The sequence below is a fragment of the Haemaphysalis longicornis genome, unplaced genomic scaffold, assembly GCF_048455015.1.
Source record: "Haemaphysalis longicornis isolate Haplotype H1 unplaced genomic scaffold, Haemaphysalis longicornis Haplotype H1 scaffold_8, whole genome shotgun sequence".
Lineage (NCBI taxonomy): Eukaryota > Metazoa > Arthropoda > Arachnida > Ixodida > Ixodidae > Haemaphysalis > Haemaphysalis longicornis.
In genome coordinates this window covers 59,596,083-59,609,044 of record NW_027526445.1, presented here as the reverse complement: position 1 = coordinate 59,609,044, position 12,962 = coordinate 59,596,083, and the positions used below count along the sequence as shown (strand labels likewise).

Here is a 12,962-nt window from a genome sequence, read left to right as displayed (position 1 = left end):
GCGATACAAACTGGTGTTAAGCTCACGAGCTTTTGGCCTGTGTGCACTCGCCGTCTACCATTTGTTCATTCGCTATTCTCGATGCCGAAAACACCGCCTCCTCCATGCACACTGACACTGCCAGGACAACTACCTGAGATCGATTGCAATCGATAAAACAGATGCGTCATTTTTCCCCCACCATAACTTCTATTTGACACTTCACAATAAACAAGAGGATGAACATCTAAAAATATCAGGGTCGCATCACGGAACAACTGTAGCATGTCCGCTGGCACGGAAAATGCAGGCTGAATATCTGCTTTCTGCGCATTACTCTTACAAAGGGGGATCTTTACAGTGAATGTCATGGAAAGCACTTTTCACTACAAACGGGCAGTCAGCTTATGCGGAATGTTTTTGTTTTGACAAACCATGCTCGACCACGAATATTTATTGATTACGATGCTCATTCTTTGTAAAGTTAGCTGACAGCCGAGGACTGCTCCTTTTGGAAGCTCACCCAAGCTGGATATGGAAATCACTATTTCCACCTTGCCACCACAAAAGTAGACGTCACAAATCTCTCTACACTTTTAAATTACTTTCACAAAATGTTTTGCAGATGAGCATCGACGTTGTTGTGTACTGAAAACGATAACGTAAGACAAGTGGCCAGACCGGTGATTGCTGCATAGAACGTGAAGGAAACAAACGAGGAAAGACTGTTGCCACTCAAGCCCCGCTGAGCAAATTAGGCACATATGGATAGCTCAGATTTGCGATCCAAATAAAAAGACATGAACCGCAATAAACATTTCCACTTGGTTACGTCCTTGTGCAGTGAAAACTGCGAGGTAAACAGGTGTATTATCGGTTTACGTGTACGTATTTCCCTGCGCACTGTATATAGTCATGTCACATACGTTTCCAAAGGGTTGGATTTTTACCAAACCATTAAGCTATGAAGACGTAGCGTTAAGGCAGCTCTATATAACATTTTTAAGCAAAGGCATCCAATTTTTTATTGGCGCAATCCCAGCTAATCCTCACAGAGAGATCTAGCTCGCTCGAATAGCTTGCAATGTTTGGTTTGTTTAGAGAAATATTCTTTTTTGTCAGAAAAACATCACGACAAAACCAACAAAGTCCCTCGTTCTCCAATACAGCAAAAATTAAAGGCATCTGTTCAGTCAGTAAAAAACGTGGGCGAGAGCGTAGTACTGGAAATTATCCTCCAAGGTCATACCTACATATATGAATGATGTTCTTACTAAGCAAGGCCAGCTTGACGTTTGTCTAAACAAGGTTTGTCTAAACAAAGTTGAAGGTTTGTCTAAACAAAGTTGAAGGTTTGTCTAAACAAAGTTGCACTTTGATGGCAATTTTTATGGGCGATGATAAATAGGTAGCTGAAACATGTTTCGTAAGCTTGTTTTTAGTACTGGTTCCGGGTATGGTGCTAAATACGATTACTCCGCAATAGGCTGAAAGTACGGTGAATGGCACAGGCTTTACTGGTGAAAGTGTATTTGCAAGCTGTAGACACTTTTTTAACATATAATGAAACGCCAACAGAAACGTGGAAACGATTTTGGTCATTCAGTATGAGCACCAGAGGGGTACTTTATAGGGGTTATCTACTCCGACGTGGCACATTACAAACTAATGGGCTGCTATCAACAAGCATACTGCGATATTACTTCATGTACCTATAACTAATTTCCTACAAGTTCCAATGCTAGATTGTTTGGAAAACAGTGCTTAGCAGTAGTCAACAAGATATAAGTCTTTTTACATATAAAAGCCGCGTTGTGTGCGATCATAAGGAGCAGCGACATTTAATAATCCCACCGGCAGACGAAATTTGATGTCGTCCACCCGCTTCATCACGAATCTTTTTAGCAACATGAACTTTAGCGGCAGCAGTCGCAGAGACGCATTGCCAATCATTCTGCTTGGCTGTAGATGTTGTTGACACGGGTATCCATTCTACGTTTCTACGTTGCAGCTTCTATTTGCAGCGTGCCCAATATTCGTTCCGAGCAGTACCGGCGTCGGGTGAGTTTTTGGACATGTGTATTTGTTGAGGCAAGAGAATCCTAAGATATATATATATATATATATATATATATATATATATATATATATATATATATATATATATATTGGCGCGAACCATGCAACCATGCATTGGCTTTATTTATGTTTTAGCTTCTACCGCCCGGCTGCCGGTCTGTGTTATCTCTGTGCCAAGGGAAGAACGTGTTCCATTCTTTCTTTCTGTGCTGAATGTGGTATCTGTTCTGATAGTTAAAGCCTGTGTATTGTTTGAGTTGTTAGGGGAGCACAAGTACGCTCCAATAAACTTGTTTTTCTTCAAGACCATTGCGTCGTCTTTGCCATCGGAAGACGGAGCCCGACCTACCCGACAGTCACCGTACCGCGTGTCTTCACACGAGCGTGAAGCTATCCGGGCTCAAGTCGACGACATGCTCAATGACGACATTACACAGGCATCGAAAAGTCCGTTGCCTGCACCAATCGCACTCGTGAATTAAAAAGACGGCACACAGAGGTTCTGCGTTTACTACCGGCGATTGAACAAGATAACCAATAAGGACGTGTACCCCCTGCCACGAATCGCCGACGCCCTCAACCACCTCTGCCATGCGAAGTACTTTTCATCGATGGACCTGAACACAGGCTACTAGCAAATTGAAGTAGACGAGAGAGATCGAGAGTACACCGCATTCGTAACACCTGACAGCCTATAAGAGTTCAAGGTGATGCCGTTTGGGCTTTGCACGGCACCATCAACTTTCCAAAGAGTCATGGACACTGTGCTAGCTGGCCTGAAGTGGCACACCTGCCTCGTATACCTGGACGACGTTGTGGTATTCTTCCGGACTTTCGAAAAACCCCTTTCAAGGTCGCAGTCTGTACTCGAGGCCATCCGTACGTCGGGGTTAACGCTGAAGCCTGAAAAGTGCCGCTTCGCCTACGAGGAACTCACGTTTTTCGGCCATGCCATCAACGCCGTGGGAGTCCTGCCTGATCCGGCGAAAACTTCAGCCAGAGCGAACATCCCAAGGCCAAAAGATAAGAAGGGCGTGCGCATATTTGTCGGGCTGTGCCCATACTACCGACGCTTCGTCGCAAACTTCACCCGTTGCACAGCCACTCACGCGCTTGACGAAAGGTAGCACCCCTTGGGTGCCGTCCTCGTCCAAAAACAAATCGGTTGCGAAAAAGTAATCGCCTATGCCAGCCGTGGTCTGTCAAAGGAGAAAAAAAAAGTACTCAGCCTCTGAGAAGAATGCCTTGCGATTATATGGGCCATTTCAAAATTCCTCCCGTACGTGTATGGAAGACCGTTTAAGGTTGTGACTAACCTCCATGCGCTGTGCTGGCTCGCCAATTTGAAGAACCCCTCTGGCCGTTTGGTAGGTGGAACTTGCGCCTGCAAGAATTCGACGTTACAGTAGTCTATAAATCCGAGAGGAAACACGCCGACGCCAACTGCCTGTCGCAATCGCCCGTCAAACCCGCCACCACAAGCCTCTCATTAAGACAGCGCGTTCTTCGGAATCGTGACGGAGAGCGACCTAGCCACCCAGCAGCGTGCCGACCCCGAGTTACGCGTCATAATCCACAACCTCGAGGGATGCAGCTCCGCCGTTACTAGGACATTCAAACGCAACTTACCAGCATTCAGCCTGAGCAACTCTGTCCTCGTGAAGAAAAATGTCAGCCCTGGAAAGAGAACGAATTACCTTCTTGTCATCCCCGCGCACCTTCGTTACGAAATTTTGGAAGCGTGCCACGACGACCCGTCTTCCGGACATCTCGGCACAGTCCGCACTATTGGAAACATCAAGGGGAGGTAGTACTGGCCCGGCCTTACCTCTGACGTCACCCACTACGTCCGGAGCTACCATGACTGCCAGCAACGAAAGACGCCACCGACGAGACCCACCGGACTTCTGCAAACGATCGCTGTTTCATCAAGGCCCTTCCAACAGATTGAAATGGACCTTCTGGGCCCGTTCCCTACGTCACGATCAGAGAACAAGAGGATTGTCGTAGCAACAGACTACACGGCGCGCTACGCGGAGACTGCCGCTCTTCCCAGGGGGACTGCACAAGAAGTCGCCAAGTTTTTCATAAGACAAGTTGTGCTGCGACATGGAGCCCCTTAAGTCCCCATCACGGGCCACGGAACGGCATTTACTGCGGAGCTCATGCTAAGAATCTTACGCTAAAGCAACACGGGTCACCGAAGAACGACGGCGTACCACCCCCAAACTAACGGACTAACGGAACGTTTGAACACGACGATTGCGGATATGCTGTCAATGTACGTCGACTTTGAACATAAGACCTGGGACGAAGTGCTCCCGTATGTCACGTTTGCGTTCAACACGGCTATCCAGGAAACCACGCAGATGACACCGTTCGAGCTTGTCTACGGAAGACTGCAGACTACAATGCTTGACGCCATGCTGCCGCACTTGGAAGACGACGACCTGAACACCGACGTCCAAAGATACCTTCAGCGTGCGGAGGAGGCCCGCCAGCTGGCTCTAGTTCGTATAACGGACCAGCAGCTGGTGGATGCCGGCCGCTACAACCTCCGACGCCGAGCCACCGAGTACCACCCTGGGGATTGTGTGTGTGTTTGGACTCCAATCCGACGACGCGGACTGAGTGAGAAACTTCCGCGATTATGCTTCCGAACCTACAAGATTCTACGACGTGTTGGCCAACTTACCTATGTAGTGATCCCCGATGGTGACTCCGGCACGTCAAGACGACACACGCGCCCGAAGTGATCCACGTGGTTCGCTTAAAACCTTTCTACGGACGATCACGAACTTTTATTTTTTTTGTTCGAACTGTCGCTTAGGTTAGCATCGGGTGGATGCACTCTTAGAGGGGTAAAATGCCGCGAATCATGCCTTGGGTTTATTTGTGTTTTTGCTTTTACCGCCCTGCTGCGCAGGTTTGTGTTATCTCTGTGTCAAGGGAAGCTCGTGTTCCATTCTTTCTTTCTGTGCCGCATGTGTTATCTGTTCTGATAGTGGGAGCATTCTAGTCTAACGTGAACAGCCAGAATAATCTTGTTCGATCTACAATGTTCTAGATGTGAATCGACGGTTCGAGATCTACGCGCGCCGAAAGATAAAAAGCCTGTAGAGCAGACGCCGGGGTATTCCATCGCGTAGTGGAGTACAGGCTCCTCTCCACTTCCTCCCACAACCACTTCCTCCCACCTCCACCACCGCAACCACTATCTACCACTTCCTCTCGTCAGAGAGGTGGCTGCGATGCGAGATCTAAGTGTGATAATTGGCTCCGCAGAGCTTGCGATCCTCTCCGAAGTGACGCATCTTTAATGGACAATATCCGAATCATACAAGTAACCCTAGGACCTTGAGTTGCTCAGCCGCCATGTTAGTGACGACAAGGGACGACGAAAATGGGTCGGTAACAGTGGTGGCAAGGCAGGAAACGTCAGCAGACAGAGGTGAGCGGGTGAGGTCGTCAGCATCAGGTTGCTTGCGGCTGGAACGGCAAATACCAGGGATGTGATACTCTTGCAGTCGAAGAGCCCACCGACCAAGATGAACACATGGATCTAACAGATTGCGTGATGATCAGTGAGAACATCAGACAGGCAGCCGTACAAGTACAAGCGGAATTTTTCAAGAGCACAGATGATGGCCAAGTACTCCTTTTCAGTAACTGAATAGGTCGACTCGGCTTTTAGGTCTCGGGCTTGCGTACGCAACGATGTGCTCGTCAAAACAAGACTTCGGTTGGGTAGGAACAGCGCGGAGACAAATCCCATTACCATCCGTGTGGATCTCTGTTGGCGAAGACGGGTCGAGATGTCGCAATTTAGGCGGGGATGTAAGAAGCCGACGCAGGGTCGCAAACGCCTCGTCGCACGACGGTGACCACACAGAAAGATCTCTGTACCTTCTCCGGAGCTTTTTAAAGGTGAAATGATGGTGACAAAGAAGTTGCGAAGAAAGCGTCGGAAGTAGGAGCACACGACGATAACGCTTGTAAGTGCGTTGAAAGTGGTATGGCTCGGAAACTCAGCAACCACTCGAAGCTTGGTTGAATCCAGAAGAGCCCCGTCCTCAGATACGATGTGGACCAAGATGAGCTGGCGTGCCGCGAAATGGCAGTTTTTTGTTGAGCTGTAGTATGGCGTTGGTAAGGCCGGTCAAAACTTGCCCTAAACGAGCAAGTTCTGACTAGAAATCCGACGAGAAGACGACATCATCGAGATAGCAAACACACCTCTTCCACTTCATTCCCTTCAAAATATTGTCCATCATGCGTTTAAGTGGGCAGGGGCGTTGAAAAGGCCGAGCGGCGTAACAATAAATTCATAATTGCCGCCCGGTTTAACGAACGCCGTTTTTTCCCAGTCACGCTCTTCTATTGGAACCTGCCAGTACCCGGTACACAAAGCAAGGGATGAGAAAAATTCTGCTCTCTGTAGGCAAGCAAGGGCGTCATCGATTTGCGGGAGAGGATAGACGTGCTTGCGCGTTATAAAGTTCAAACAGCAATAGCCAACTCATACCCGCATGGATCCATCCTTCTTTCTTAGAAGGACCGCAGGTGACGCCCATGGGCTCTTGGAGGGGCGACTCACACCGCGCTGTCGCATGTCAGGGATGTAGACGTCAATGGCGCGACGCTCCGCAGGCGCAACAGGATATGGTCGTTGGTGAAGGAAGGCAATAGAGCCAGTTTCAAAGGAGTGTGTGACAACAGACGTCCGGGCCAGCGAACGTTCTGCGCAGTCGTAAGAAGATTAGAACAAGCCTCGTAATAATGCTTGCTGGGTCGGGTATAAATTACTGCCGACGGAGCACCGGAAAATATCTCAACGAAAATTCAGCTGGCTCGCATAAACAAACACTAAGTTCTTCGTCCTGAAGGTGGGATAACCATCCGGTACTTTTGTTTCGAAACGAGGATCGACAACTGGACGAAGCGAAGGGCTTCGCTGTACAGGAGGGTGCATGGTATTGTTGCTGAATTCTGTACCATCATGGCCCTTGCACCATCGCGGACAGTTAGAAGGTCGGGGAGTAGTAGCAGACACCTGCGTTTGAGAAAGACGTCGGATGGCGTAGAGAGTACAGTTTCATCAGGCACGGATGTGCACCACAGGGAAACAACACGGGAGGAGCGTGGTGGAACGTCGGTGTATTCAGTGACGACTAACTTCGTGGCGGGAACATATTGAGAAACTTGTGGCAGCAATTAAACCTCTAATTCAGCGGGAACGTAGCATATGATAGCCTCATGCCGTGACAGAATGTCCCAGCCCAAAAGGACATCGTGGGAACAAAATGGCAACACGACGAATTCAACTGTTTACACTCATCTGTGTCACGACACGAGCTCGGCAAGCAGCTATTGGCCTAATGTGTTGTGTATCCATGGTTCGAAACGAAAGTGCTGCAATTGGCATCATAACTTTTCAAATTGAACGCCAATGGTCGGAATAATTTACAGAAGCAGCAGCGCACGTCGTCCTCGGTGCATGAGTGGGTACAACTTCTACAACTATCTTGATAACACTTTCGGGAGAAAAACAAGGACTTGGAGAGTTCGAGGTCGACGCAGTTCTTGCCTCTGGAACTGCGGGCGCTACTTCTCCTCCTAGGTATTGGTAGGACCACGGCGCATAGGACACATAGAGCTACGACGAGGGGAAGATGAGTGGCAGCCGTTGAAAATTTAACAATGATCGGAAGTCGACGGTGTAAATTCCCGTTGAGATGGGACTTGGTACATAGTTTGCGGCACATACGACGGGGCAGAAGCACGACTGTAATAGGGAGCGTGTTCGGCGCTCTCCCGGAGAGACTTGAAAACGCGGCAATAGCGGGAACTTATTCGGGAATTTGGCAGGCAAAACACATTGATCGGTTGACCAGCCTATGCCATGAACCGACAGGGTAAAGGCTACCCATATTAAATGCAGGATGTTGTCTGGGCACAGCATTCAGAGGGCGTGGCGGGGGCAGAGCGGGTACGACAAGCCGAGGTGAGAATTCTGGCTGCTGTGGCATGGTCCGGTGCAACAGTAGAGCAGGTTGTAGAGACAACCTTCTCACGGCTCTGGCCACCGTGATTGGGGCAGCAACCGGCCAATGATTCTGAGGTAATGGAAGTGCCTCAGCTACCTCTTCCTGTATAACGTGTCTGAGCCCTGGGTCCAGAGTAGCGACGGCACCGGGCAACACACCAGGAGGGAGGCTTGGCTAGCCACTTCTTCCTGAATGAAAGCTTTTATTTCGGCGAACAGCGCCCGGTCGTCTACACAAGCCGCTGCCAAACTTGACAGAGGTTTGGCCTGATCGCCAGGTTCTCTCGTAAGATCCCGCTGCCTTCGGAACTCGTCAATGATGTGGCACATATTCACGACGTCTCAAATTGTCTGTGGGTCCTTGGCCAGAAGCAGTTGAAAGGTGTCATCACCTACTTCTTTTAGTATGTGCTTGATCTAGTCGGCTTTCATCATTGAAGGGTCGGCGCGCTTACAGAAATCAATCACGTCTTCAATACAGCTATTAAACGTTTCACCAGCTTTGTGTCCTCTCACTCGCCGTGCTTGCTCCCCGTGGAGCTTGCGTACAGCAGGGCGCCCGAATGTTCGAGCCATGCGCGTGTGGAAGGCAGATCAGGTAGTAATGCTCGGGGCGTTTTTGCGATACCACAGCTTTGCTAGCTCGTTAAGGTTGAAGCCGACGTTAAAAAGTTTGGTTTGAACGTCCCAGTGATTTTTCGTCCTCACGCGTTTTTAGAATAACAAACAGTCCCCGATATTACTGTCGTCCAGGCAGCTGAACCTGGCGGGGTCCCGCTGTCGCAACGAGCCCTAGCAGATAACGGGTGCGCCCTGAACCGCTGCAGCACAATTACGTGGCTCGTGTGACATCCTGGGCAGCGTCCAGTTGACAAGCTCCGGGGTGGAATAGAAGCCCTTTCCTCCACCACTTGTAAGGCAGATAGTCGAGGCTCACGTGGATGGTTTAGGGGATTTATTTATTGGCGAAAGGTGAAGTGAGCCTAGACATGAGCGTCTAGACGATGGCCGATATCACGAGCAAAAGCGTATTCTGCTGTGCTTCTTCTTCCGCTGACAGCGGCGTGAGGGCATACGCTCACGGGTAGATTGGACAACTTTTCCATATCGCTGATGCCGGCTGAAACCGCTGTTGCTGTCCAGAGGTTATTTTTCGTTACTTTAGTTTTCTGCTTATGCATTTTCAGGCCAACAGTTCTACTCTGTCCAGTGCTGTAAGCATTCTTCGCAATTTGTTCCCCGAGTTAGTTAGCGAGGCAACGTCATCAGCCAAACTGAGGTAACCAAGGTACTCTGCGTTCATTCTTTCTCCCACCTTTTCCCAAAGGAATGTTCTTAATACTGCTTGTAAACAGCGTTCAATAACATTGGATACATTGTGTCTCCTTGACTGACGACCTTTCTTATGGGCATTTTACTGCTCTCCTTATTGAGTATGATCGTAGCTGTGGACCCATTGTAAATATTCTTTAGTATTCTTACAAAATGCATATGCAGGATCCGGTTCCGTAATTCCTGAATTACTGCTGAGGTTTCGACCGAGTAAAATGCTTTCTCAAAACCTATGAAGCTATAGATAGCGTTTCAGTATTCTCAAGACAATTCTGTATCATCTGAATGATCGTGTGAGCTTGGTCCAATGTTGAATATTCTTTTTGGAACCCTGATTGTAAGTGTGACTGAAATCTAAGGTGGCATAAGTTGTGTTAGCGATTGCTTTGGTAAGTAAGTTGTATACGCATGGCAATAAGTAGATCGGCCTGTAATGTTGCAAGTCCTCCATGTCCCCTTTCGTATGCAGTATGAAGATGTTCGCGTCCTTTCAAGATTCTGGTAATCTCGTGGTCATTGGGCATTGCGTGTACAGGTTTGCCAGCTTTACAAGTTCAATTCGCCTCCCATCCTTCAAGAGGTCTGCTCTTATCTAAACTTCCCCACGTGCTTTGTCCCCTTTCATTTCTTTAAAAGCGTTTGCCTACTTCTACCGCTACTGGTGGGATCTGTACCTCCTCTGTACTACTTTCTCGTTCGGCATAACGCTGGATGTAGAGGGTAGTGTTTTTATCTCTACAGGCCTCCTCGGCTACTCTCACTATTTCATCACTATTTGTAATGACATTGCGCTCAGGCCTCTCCTCACTTTGTATTTGCGAATTGATCTTTCGCATGTTACTAAAGATCCCCGTAGGGAGGGTTGGATAATGACCTTGTAAAATATATTTTTAATGACACGCTCAAGCGCCATATTTTTGGACTGTCGGAGAGCTCCTTTGTCTTCCGCGCCGGTACTCGCCGGAAAGAAAGACAGCCCAGTACGGTTCTGCGTCGACCACCGGGCCCTCAATAAAAATCACCAGAAATACGTTTATCCAGTGCCCAGTATAGACAATGCCTTAGATTGCGGATTACTTCTTGAACCTGTACCTTCTATCGGTGTGCTGGCAAGTTCACCCCTGCATCTGCTCTTACACGACAACGAGCCTGTTACATGGATGAACGATTTCCAAGATGCAATTGAAGCTGTCATAAACACACTTGCCTCTGACCCCGTTCATTGTGACTACTCAGCACTTACCATGTAGCACACTGATGCCAGAGGGTGTGGCATTGGTTCAGTTGTTGTCGTGTGCAATGCTCAGCTTCGCGAAAGGGTTATAGCGTGTGCTAGTCGCTCACTGAGGACCGCTAAGAACCACACCATCACGAAACAGGAATGTCTAGCTGTCATCTGGCCTATACAAAAGTTTCGCCCATACCTTTACGGTGTTTATTTCACCATCGTTACACATATTAACGACCTCTGTTGGCTACCCGCAACGAAAAACTGATCTGGGCGCCTCGGTCAATGGATACTGCGTTTGCAGCAGTTTGACTTCACGTTGCATTCAAGTCATGGAAAAAGCATTCGGACGCGGATTCCCTTTCTGATGCCCATTATCCTACCCATCACAAACTGCGTCTCCGCTGTCACTTCTGCCCCGTTTTCGCATTGCTCCCTCGAACCTTGCTCTAGTAGAACCGGCCACCGAGCTGCCTTCTCTTCAGTGGATCGATAATTACCGCTTAACTTTATTGAACCGCCTCAGTGGCTTGGCGCGACCAACAAATAGCCGGTTCCGCCGCAAATTGAACAACTTCCGGAATATGGAGGGCGTGCTACACCGCGCCAATCATCATCCCCTTTTGCTCGTTCTGTAAACAGCACAGCGATGCACATCACGTCCTGCCGGTTTGCCGTAGCCCGCTCTTTGCCCCTCTCCTCAATGTGACACAGTAAGCATTGAACTGCACGGGCCGTTAACTTTAACATCGACTGGGTGCCGCTGGATCGTCACTGATGTTCATCACTTGACTAGGTAAGCAGAGACCTCAACCCTTTACACGGTCTGGGTGTGGTCATGAATTCGCCGATTTCTTCCTGCGCAACATACTTCTGCGACATGGAGCGCCTCGGGTTCTGCACAGTGACACCAGGAATACGTTTCTTTCACAAATTTTTGGAGAAATTCTCGCGCTGCCAAAAATACAAACGAATTGTTCTAGCTGCCACCCGGAGACGAATGGACTCACCTAACGGTTCCACCAAACGCTACCATATAATACCCAATATACGTCGGCCCCGGACCACCGACATTCGGACGTCATCCTTCCCTTGTTACATTTGCTTATAATACCGCTTTTTAGCCAACAACCGGCCATTCTCTCTTCTGTCTCGTTTTCGGCCCCCTTCCTTCTTTTACCCTCGGCACCGTTTTTTTCTCTGCCAATGTAATCCGAGACCTTCAACCGGAAGGCATCACCACACGCATCGTCTGGTCCCCGGGACACACGCCGGGGGCACATGGCAACCACGCGGCTCACACCGCCGCCCGGGAGAGACTTGACACACCTCCAGTGGTTTCCAGTGCCCCATTGCAGCACCTACCACGACCAGACTGGCAACTTCATCTGCGGAAATTCAAGGCAGAGAGTCACAAGAGGCTTCAAGATACCACCCCGGTGGGTGTGCTGGGCCCGCTCAAGACGCTCACACGCTCGGGCGAGGTGGTAGCTAATATGATTTACGCTAACACGGCCCTAACCCCTTATGTACTACATAAATGGACCCACGGAGCCAGCTCGCACATCCAACGCTGCCCGTATTGTGAGGAGAAGTGTATCCCTAACCTGTACCATTTGATATGGCACTGTGAGCACTTCAAGACCGATCACGAGCCACTATTGGACCTCGGTTCCCCACCCGGAGATGAAGAAGCGCACCTGCAACGCGTTCGAGAGGACCCCTCAGTACTTGAGAAAGTTATTGAATACGCACTAACCAGTGGTCTTTACAAGCTGGTGTAATAACCTGGACCGACCACTCTAAAAATCGTCGCACCTATTTCTTCACGGTTTCTGCGAACTATATGTTCACGGACTTTACAATGCTATCCACCGTTTAAGGTGATTGAACCTTGAACATTGTTCTTTTTTTCGATTATTCCCTCCCTTCCTTCATGTCCCTTTGCTTCCCCAACAGGGCATTCATGCCCCCTCTGATAATAAAGGCATTCCTCCTCTGCCCAAGTCTCCGCTACTTCCCCACTTAAGGAGTTCGCTGATCGGATCTCCAAATTTCACAGTAATGCGAGACATAGCACAGATGCCAGCCACCAAGATCGAATGTCCAGATATGGCGACATCCACCACGCCGTTAAGTTTCGAAACGCGACGAGGTGCTGCTTTGCACAATTATTCGAACTCCAGGACTCTACCCAAAGTTCTTGCAGTGGTACATTTTTCCTTACGTCGTCATCGACAAGACATTTAAAGTGAGTTATTGCCTGTCACCACTTAATCCTTCAAGAGACCATCGGTG

The 12,962-nt window shown here is 48.9% G+C and overlaps 1 long non-coding RNA gene and 1 other non-coding gene across 2 annotated transcripts in view; both read left to right on the top strand.

The window, feature by feature from the left end:
- The first annotated feature begins 1,908 nt into the window (after positions 1-1,908).
- LOC144148695 (uncharacterized) overlaps positions 1,909-12,962 on the top strand; it is a 101,947-nt gene continuing 90,893 nt past the window's right edge. Inside the window, exon 1 of the long non-coding RNA XR_013318028.1 lies at positions 1,909-2,040. This is a non-coding gene — a long non-coding RNA (uncharacterized LOC144148695). The remainder of the gene's footprint in view (positions 2,041-12,962) is intronic.
- On the top strand, positions 10,225-10,349 carry LOC144150354 (U5 spliceosomal RNA). Its single transcript, XR_013318508.1, has one exon. It is a non-coding gene; the product is annotated as a U5 spliceosomal RNA (small nuclear RNA).